The 9,763-nt window shown below is 42.8% G+C and overlaps 1 non-coding gene across 1 annotated transcript; it reads left to right on the top strand.

The window, feature by feature from the left end:
- The first annotated feature begins 9,312 nt into the window (after positions 1–9,312).
- Positions 9,313–9,450, top strand: LOC114816664. The gene has a single exon (XR_003764461.1). It is a non-coding gene; the product is annotated as a small nucleolar RNA SNORA7 (small nucleolar RNA).
- The last annotated feature ends 313 nt before the right edge of the window (positions 9,451–9,763 follow it).

Consider the following 9,763-nt stretch of genomic DNA (forward strand, 5'->3'; position numbering starts at 1 on the left):
TCCCAGGCCTGTGCTCTATCCGCTACATCATGCTGCTTCCCACAATACAACAGAATTGGTAGACATGTTCCCTGTCCACAAGGATTTTATAGTCTTGCTGGGATGGATGGTGAGGAAGGGGCAGATTCAGGAAATGTTGAACAGGAAAAACTCAGGATGTAACAACAGAGTTGAAAAAGTGCAGAATCAAGGATAATTTCAAGGTTGTGGGCTTCGGAAGCAGGGATGATGGCAAGGCTTTAGTGGAGAAAAGCTTGCTTGTACCCATCCACAGTACTCATGAATATTTGTGTACTTGTGTATGATGATCTCTCCAGTAGTAAATATTGTTTGTCTGAAGATATTCACTCATTCAATTGTATTTATTGAGCTCTTTCTATATGCTGAGCCCTCTACTAAATGCTTGGGAGAGTTCAAGAGATGTCCTAAAGGCAAGAGGAAATGCAAGATGTTAGTGTAGACATGTTGCTGTGTCCTTCTCCTTCCCTAAATTTTTCTGTCTCTTGAGGAATCCCTGCAGAGTGCAGGGAGTGGTCAGGGGGAGGAGAGGAGGGACATCAAGCGTAAGGGGAACAAGAAGGGATGGGGCAGGAGACCCTGAGCTCAGATAGGTGGGTACCTTGTCTGGGATCTGAAAGACCTTATGGTCACCAGCAACCATGTCTTTACACACTGTCATTTCCCCTCTCTGTAGGTTTATTTTAAAGGCTGTCTCTCTCAATACTGTAAGCTCCTTGCAAGCAAAGATCGAGTCTACCCAACTCAATTGCATTGTACTCTCTCAAAAGCTTTGCCGCAAGCAACCAATAAATACTACTGATTAACAAATGAGTTCCTAGGTTAAAAATGCAATTTTGGGGTGGGGGGAGCTTTGAGGCTTCAATAATATGAAAAAATGCACATCTGTTGATTTTGACCACACGGGTTTGTTATGTATATTTTTTTTATGACTTCAGTCTCAATGACTTTCTGATCAAATTATCTCTCTAGAGAATATTCTGGTGACTTGTTCTTGGAAACCAATGAATAGGTGATGACAAAAAGAAATGCCAAGTGTCCTGTTTTCAACAAGCATTCATAACCAGATTCAAAATCAACTCTTCTGTTATGTTTATAAGTAGTGTTTTGAGAGATTTGTTTTGGGGCCTTATCTGACCCCATAAATTCTTTAAATTCAAAAGGTTCAACTTCAAAATGTAATGTTTTTATTGGATGTGAATTAAGAATCCATTAATTGAAATATTGCAATTACATGTAACAGAAACCACATCAGAGAAAGCACCCAAAACAATTTGCCAAAGTGACTGCAACAAGTAGTAGATTCTCTTGATGATTTTAAGTGGGGTTATAAAGGTGCCAAATTTGGGAGGATTCACTGAAAATTTTTAAAAAAATGTTTTTTAGAATTCCAGATAGTATTTTTTCAACAGTTTCCACGAACATTTAGGGAGTTTAAGAGTCTCTGATTTTTTAACTTGCAATTCATTGTTCAGTTTTAGTATAAAAAGAAAATGCAGAAGTCTTGCCTTTTGTACTTTTCAGAGGAAAAAGACTCAAGTAAAATGCTCTCTGAGGAGATGAATTTTCTACAGAGTTGCGGCGGAGTTTTCCACCCTCGCACCCAAATCAATCAATGGTATTTGCCGAGCCCCAAGTGTGTGCACGGCTTTATCTTAAGCCTTTTGGGGAGTCTGATAGAGCTGGAAGACACAGTCTAATCGGAGGGACAGGCATAAAATAATTTACAGATAAGAATATACCCAGGATATCAGTAGCCATTTAGGTCATACCTTTTATGGTCACCTGACACACGGCAGTCATAGCTGTCCCTTTAAATGGTGTGGGTTTTCTGATATGCAGTTATATCCAAATACTCCGTTCTCAGGGTGGTGCGGGAGAAGAGAGAGATTGTAATCGCCTTCTCCTCCACCACCACCACACATCACCCTGGATTCTTGGCTCTGCTTCAGCAGAAAGTCTTACTCTGTGGACAAAGCACCTATGAACCCAGGTGAGGTGAGGTGGCATCTGCCAGTGGGGCAGCCACAAAACTTTGGTCTTCATTCAGACTTCTAAATGCCACGAACCAGAATCCTTACTATCAGTCTGAAAGCACTTAATCATCTTGCCCCCCGTCCTACCTCACTTTTCTACTACAATTCAGCCCACTCATTTCACTCCTCTAATGTCAACCTACTCCCCTTGGTTCTACCTTCACAACCGCTAACTGCTGTCCAAACTGCTATTACGTTAACCCAGTCACTTAACCTATTCCACCTTGATTTCCCTAGCAGCCCCCTTGCTGATCTCCTTGACTCCCATCTCCCCCAACTTCAGTCCATACTTCACTCTACTGCCTGGATCATTTTTCTACAGAAAAGTTCAGAACATGTTTCCCTTCTCCTCAAGAAACTCCAGGGGTTGCCCATCTACCTCTGCCAACAGAAACTCCTCATCATTGCCTTTAAAGCACTCAATCACCTTGCCCCTTCCTGCCTCACCTTGTTACTCTCCTACTACAACCCAGCTTGCACACTTTGCTCCTTTAATGCTAACCCTTCTCACTGTAACTAGATCTCGTTTATCTCACCACCAACCTCTAGTCCACATCCTGCCTATGGCCTGGAATGCCCTCCTTCCTCATATACTACAATTACCCTCTCTCTTCAAGGCCCTACTGAAGGCACATCTCCTTCAAGAGGCATTCCCCAACTAAGCCCTCCTTTCTTCTTCTCCCACTCCCTTCTGCGCCAACCTGACACACTCGCTTTATTCATTCCCCCCTCCCATCTCCACAGCACTTATATACATAGCTGTAATTTATTTATATTAATGTCTGTCTCTATACTGTAAACTCGTTGTGGACAGGGAATGTGTGTGTTGTTCTTAAATTGTATTCTCTTAAGTGCTTAAAGTGCTCTGCACACACTAAGTGTTCAATAATTATGACCATGAATGAGTTCGGTATTCACTGCACCCTGAGCTCTACACCACTTATGTAAATATCCATAATTTATTAGTGGTTGTTTCCCTGCTCCTCATGGGCAGGGAACATGTCTACCCACTCTACTGTGTTGTACTCTCCCAAGTGTTCAGTACAGTGTTCTGCACACAGTAAGTGCTCAATAACAAAGATTAATAAATACCATAGATGGATGGAGGCAGACACTAAAGTATCTACAAAGGGTAATCAAAATCAATCAAGCAGTCTATGGTATTTACTGAGGACTTATTCTGTGCAAAGCACTGTACTAAGCTTTTGGGAGAGTACAATACAACAGAATCAAGGACAGGTTCCTTACCCATAATGAGTTTACAGTCTAGAGGATGGAGAGGAAGAGAGTGGGGGGCAGGGAAGGTGCCCACTACAGTCTAGGAGGTCATGGCCCAAGTCCAGCCCAGCCCCAGCTCACTCTGGGCCAGGAAGGATAAGCCACCCACGGCTGGAGAAAAGCTTATCTGAGAGCTGGCCAAGCCGGTTCAATACATAATTGAATGTACAGTTGAATATTGCTGGTTCCTTTCTCTAAATGACTACCACTGTTGACTTCCTCCTGGAAAGTAACTAACCTTTGTGAGTGTGCACTTATGTGCTAAAAGTCTTTACGTTTGGTGTGTTTTTCCCAGGCTCTTGAGTAAGAACTCGCCATTGAATCCAAACACAACTCTGGCCATATTTTTGCCAGCATGTTCAGCTATTTTCTGCAGGCTGAAAATGGGCAATGCACTTAGGTCCAAAGATGAAATTTATCAACATTTTCAGTAAATACCACCTTCTAAGTGCAAAATTATCTTTTCCCCTCCTGTCAAGATGGTTATAACAGAGTGGCAAAGTCAAAATATATATTTTAACTCACCCATTATCATGTGCCACTTTGTAAAACCATCTTGAAAAGATTTCCCTTTTTTCTCCTACCCTTCCCCTTGTAATTTTGAAGACATAGAGAACACAATTTGGTTTATTCCCCCTAAGTATGAAATAATCTGTTTCTGTAGGGGACCCCAATCTTCTAGCTGCTGCCTACTTGTCTAACTAGCAAATTTAAGCTAAGAAGCCTTGGTTTCTCATATTCATGCTCTTAGGTTATTAGAGGGGATCCATTTGGAGAATTCCCAAGTTCCATTACTCTAGGGAAGCTCTTGAAAGGGAAAATATTGGGAGAAGAGTTGATTACAGTGCAGTGAATGATGAAAGTAAGGATGAACACTCAAAATTCCTCCCAACAGTAAGTGAGCTATTCTGAAAAACACCACCCTGGGAAAGATAGTAGTTTACAGCTGAGGAAACAGAGGCATGAGGAATTGAAATGCAAACCATAGCCACACATGGCAAATCTTTCCAGAAACTGTCAATAAGAAAAATCATTCAATTAATCAATGGTAATTATTGAGTGCTTACTATCTGCACTATACTAGTTTACACTTGGGAGAGTACAACAGAAGAATCATGCATAACTCTGCCTTCTAGAATGCTGCAAGTTGTAAAGGGGAGTCAGTTATGGTAGCTTTTGAGCACTCGCTCTGTGTTGAGCACTGTAATAAGTGCTAAAGTGGAGACAAAAAAAAAACATTCAGTCACAGTGACTAACCCCCAACGCGTTCACTACTGAAGTACCTCAAGATCTGGCAATTTGGCATCTGGAGTGGGAAGGGGAAGGAAACACCAAGTTGGGGGTGAAGAAAGAGGGGTGTGTGTGTTTTTTCAGGGGAGGTGTTGATATGGGTAAATGAACAGTGGGCTGGGGAGAAGAAAAAAAGTATGAAAATGTGAAAACAGGTTTACAAATAGCAGAAGAGGTGGGTCCAAACCTTACTCTGCCCAGGTCAACTGGTTCTCAGCAGCGGGGTGGGATCAGGTAAGGGGGGGCTGGAGATGAGTGAGGAGACATATTCCTTTTCCCCAGTCAGTGAAGCCTGCAACCATTCCCACCACAGGGAATGCTTGGGGCTGGGAGACCCCACACTGGGTAGCCTACAGTAATTCCTATGTCAGAAGAAAAAACTATGGCTCTGAACTGTATCAGCTGGTGCATATGCATGTGGCAAAGTTAAAAGGCTTTCTACTTGTTTTATCTCCTCTTTCCCACATCCAAGTGTGTTTCAGCTTGATAAGGAATATATTTAAGATATGAATCCAGGCAGAACCTCTTTATCAAATAATACCATGCATTCAGGAAAAAAAAAACAGGATTTTCCCCTTCCATTTCTAAAATGTAAAGTACACTGAGGCTATATTGACTAAATGTTTATGAATGATCAGAAACCTATGATGCTTTTCACATAATTTTAGCCTTTTCTCTCTCTGACTCCCACTCCATGCTTTTTCACCGCCCTTTCCGTACCCTTCTGTTCTTTTCTATCATGTTCTCTGTCCCTTTCCTAATCTTACTGGCTTATTTCTCTTGGTGTCTTGTTAAGCTTGGCCTTCTTTTTCTTTGCCCCTCTCATCTTCTTCTTCAAATTCAAATGGTCACCTTTTCCCCTTGCTTGCCTTTGTCCAAGTGAAAAGCCTGTCAGCCTGGCATCAGAGCTGCAGATGCATGAATACTGGCAATGTGCCTGGAATGTTAAAACAGTATCATACCAAAGATTGGGAAAGAAGCTGAGATGGGGAGATGGTACAAAAACTGGAAGTTTGTTTTTTTTAAAAGTGTGTTTTTTGGGGCCCTAAATCCAATCAGATGCCAGGTGGTGAGACTCTTTTAGGTAGGTGGAACACAGACGAGATACACAGTTGTGAACCTTGTGAAATCTGCTACATCAGTCAATCAATTGTATTATTGAGCGCTTACTATGGGCAGAGCACTAGCACTTGGAAGAGTATAATATAGCAGTATAGTTCCTCACCCACTACAAGATTACAATCTAGAGGGGGAGACAGACATTAATTTAAATAAATTACAGACATGTACATAAGTGCTGTGGGACTGAGGGAGGGGTGAATAAAGGAAATAAATATAAGTGCAAGGGTGATGCAGAAGGAAGTGGGAGAAAAGGAAATGAGAGCTTAGGGTAGGCCTCTTGGAGGAGATGTGCCTTTAATAAATAACTGTCTTTCGGTTATGAAGAGAGAGGATGTTCCAGGCCAGAGACAGGACGTGGGCGGGAGGTCGGTGGCAAGATAGACAAGATCGAGGTACAGTGTTTAGGTTATCATTAGCGGAGAAAAGTGTGTGGGCTGGGTTATAATAGGAGAGAAGCAAGGTAAGATAGTAGGGGACAAGGTGATTGAGTGCCTTAAAGTTGGTGGTAAGGAGTTTCTGTTTGATGCAAAGGTGGATGGGCAGCCACTGGAGGAGTTCTAGAGGAATGGGGAAACATGGACTGATCAGTTTTGTAGAAAAATGATCCAGGCAGCAGAGTGAAGTATGGACTGGAGTGGGGCGAGACAGGAGGCTAGGGGGTCAGCAAAGAGGCTGATACAGTAATCAAATCGGGATAGGATAAATGCTTGGATTAACGTGGCAGTGGTTTGGATGGAGAGGAAAAGGGGGATTTTAGTGACATTGTGAAGGTTGAAGCTACAGCTCATTCCCCTTAATCAATGCGTTTATTAAGTACCTGACAGTATAACAACTGCTTGGGCAAGTAGAACTGTAGCAAGATACATTCCTTGCCCTCAAGTAACTTGCAATCTCATGAGTCAAGCAGATAATTACTTACAGATAATGAAGCCTGGTGGAACAAAACATCTGAATACTTGACTATACAGCTTATAGACATTTAAGAAATAAAAACATGCACATACATTTTTTCTTGCAAAAATCAGGGGAAAACAAAAAAGACAAGAAAAGCACATGCTAGCAGCAATAAAAAAAAGCATATGCACAGTTGACCTTTGAATAAGTCATGTGGAGTACCAGAGTAGGGTATATATAGGCATCTGCTTGCGTGATAGGCACTGGGAAGGTCTTAGTAAGGTCTTTGGAACATAGCGTAAGTGCTTAATAAATACCACAATTATCGCTGCTCTCGTTAGGAAACAGAACAGCATACCAGGCTTCTATCTCAGAGCTGATTCGGAAGGTCTGACCTCAGCAATCATCTGTTTGGGAAATGGCCTTCCTCCTTCCCACCACAGTAAATTACTTCTCTGCTGCAGAAACAGCTCTCTGTGAATAATAATAATATTTGTGAAGCACCTATGTGCCAAGCACTGTTCTAAGTGCTGGCTTAGATACAGGGTAAATAGGTTATCCCATGTGGGGCTCAGTCTTAATCCCCATTTTACAGATGAGGTAAGTGAGGCATAGAGAAGTTAAATGACCTGCCCAAAATCACACAGCTGACAAGTGGCAGAGCCAGGATTAGAACTCACGACCTCTGACTCCCAAGCCTGTGCTCTTTCCACTAAACCATGCTGCTTCTCTGAAAGAGCATTCTCAATATGAAACAGCTGAAACAAAGAGGATCCAGGACCTGCCTTCAAGAGCCACCACTCAGCTGTGAACTATCTACAATTAGCAAGAGGCAATGAAGCATGTGGCATTTTTATAGCAAAGAGACTTCTGAAGAGACAAATGTCTGACTTTAGTCCAGGAATTAGGCTCCTGAGGTAACATATAAGACCAGGAATGCACTTTTTCCACAACCCCACTTAGGAAGATAGAATACGTCAAATTGGATAATATACCCAATGCCAGATGTTATTTTGAATGTGCCTTGACTTTATATAAATTGGATCAGAATCTTTTTTGTTTGTAATTTAAACTAGAACACTAATATTTCCACTTGACAAAATCCACACAGCTTCCAGAGCAATGTTTCAGTTGGGGAGCCTGCCTAAGACAAAAACAAGCTTCTTTTCAGAAAAAAAAGAGCAAGATCCTCATATTTTGAAATGATGTCAACTTTAGAGGATTTGTTTGCAAGCTCATTTTGCCTCATTAGGAAGTTTGGCATGATGAGCACCTGGGGATCTTCTTTTACCTGCAAGATTGCATCTTTGAGGGTAGCTCCTGATTAGCCCAGGACTCTACCTGATTGGCAGTTGCTCCCTGAGGGGTAATTCTTTGGGTCTTGCGTGCTTTTTAGATTTGATGAACCCAGTGGCAAACAAGCCCACACAAGACTAGGAGAAGCTTTGTTCAACAAAACCGGTCTCTGCTTTTTTTTATTATTATTATCTTTGCACAGGGAGAAGAGCAGAAGTGAGAGAAAATGGCTTCCAGTCTCCCTAGTTGCCAAATGAGCCTCCAGTCTGGGCAGGCAGAAACACGCTCAGACTCTTCCTTCCACCTCCCATCAGACCACAGTGGACTGTGGAGTTGCGAGGAGGAGATGTAAAAACAAAATCATGCAAGTGTGTTGACAGGGTTCCTGAGTGAATGGCACATTTCCATATGCCTAAAAGGTTTAGGGGGTTGGTTTTATAAGAGCTGCCAAGCTTGAAGGCTGGGTCAATAATAGTAATAATAATTCTGGTATTTGTTAAGCATTTATGTGCCAGGGACTGTTCTAATTGCTGGGATGGATACATGCAAATCGTGTGGGACTCATTCCCTGTCCTATGTGGGGCTCACAGTCTCAATCCCCATTTTCCAGATAAGGTAACTGAGGGCCAGAGAAGTGAAGTGACTTGCCCAAGGTCAAACAGCGGCCAAGTGGTGGAGCGGGGATTAGAATCCACATCCTTCTGACTCCCAGGCTCATGGCTCTATCCACTATGCCATGCAATCTGTACAGGGGACAGGACTGGACCACCTCTGGCACACTGGGGCAACAGATTTGGCACTGAATGTCCAAGTCCCCTAGGTAGAGTTTACTTGATTGGTCAGTGTGGTCCAGTTCACAGGGCTCAAAGAAGTTCCTTTATTTCCAGCCTGCATGGGGATGTAAGGTGGGACAGGGTGGCTTAGTGGAAAAGCGCGGGCTTGGGAATCAGAGGTCATGGGTTCTAATTCTAGCTTTACCACTTGTCAGCTGTGTGACCTTGGGCAAGTCACTTAACTTCTTCATGCCTCAGTTACCTCATCTGTAAAATGGGGATGAAGACTGTGAGCCCCACGTGGGACAACCTGGCTACCTCGTATCTCCCCCAGCGCTTAGAACAGCGCTTAGCACACAGTAAGAACATAAATTCCAACTTTTAAGTGCTTAGTACAGTGCTCTGCACAATAAGCACTCAATAAATACTATTGAATGAATGACTAAGGAGTGGTTCCCAAAGGTCACAGGGATGTCCTCCTGCAAAAGGGATCAAATTGGGCCATTCCCATTAGCTGCTCTCTCCAGACCATCAGGATTGGTTAGTGACTCAGATGAGCAGTGTGTAGTCTTGTCTCTGATTTCATCCAAGGCCAGTAATGAGATCGCCTCTCAGGGTAGTACCTGGAGAGTTTCCAGTACTCTACCAGTCTCAACTATGGATGGGAGAGTCAAGCAGAGACATACCGATTCCACTCCTAGCTTGGGCAGTGGCTAGCGAGTGGAAAGCAATCTGCTCCATGTCAAAACTCACCTCTATTGGGCAGCAGCAGCATGGGAGAATTGAAGTGGAGACAAGTTTTTTGCATGGAAGGAGGCAATAGTAAATCCCTTCCATATTTTTTTTTTTACCAAGAACACTCTATAGATACACCATCAGAACGATTGCAGATGGAGGTAGGGCATCCTGGGAGAGATGTGTCCATGGCATCGCTATGTGTCAGAGACGACTCGATAGGATAAGACAAGACAAGATAGTATTGAACATCCAGTGCATATTCATATTGGGGCAGGGGAAGGGGAAATGTGGAGCAAAAAGATAAATGATAGGCTTTCT

The sequence above is a fragment of the Ornithorhynchus anatinus genome, chromosome 1 (genome assembly GCF_004115215.2).
Source record: "Ornithorhynchus anatinus isolate Pmale09 chromosome 1, mOrnAna1.pri.v4, whole genome shotgun sequence".
In the NCBI taxonomy this organism is placed as follows: Eukaryota; Metazoa; Chordata; class Mammalia; order Monotremata; family Ornithorhynchidae; genus Ornithorhynchus; species Ornithorhynchus anatinus.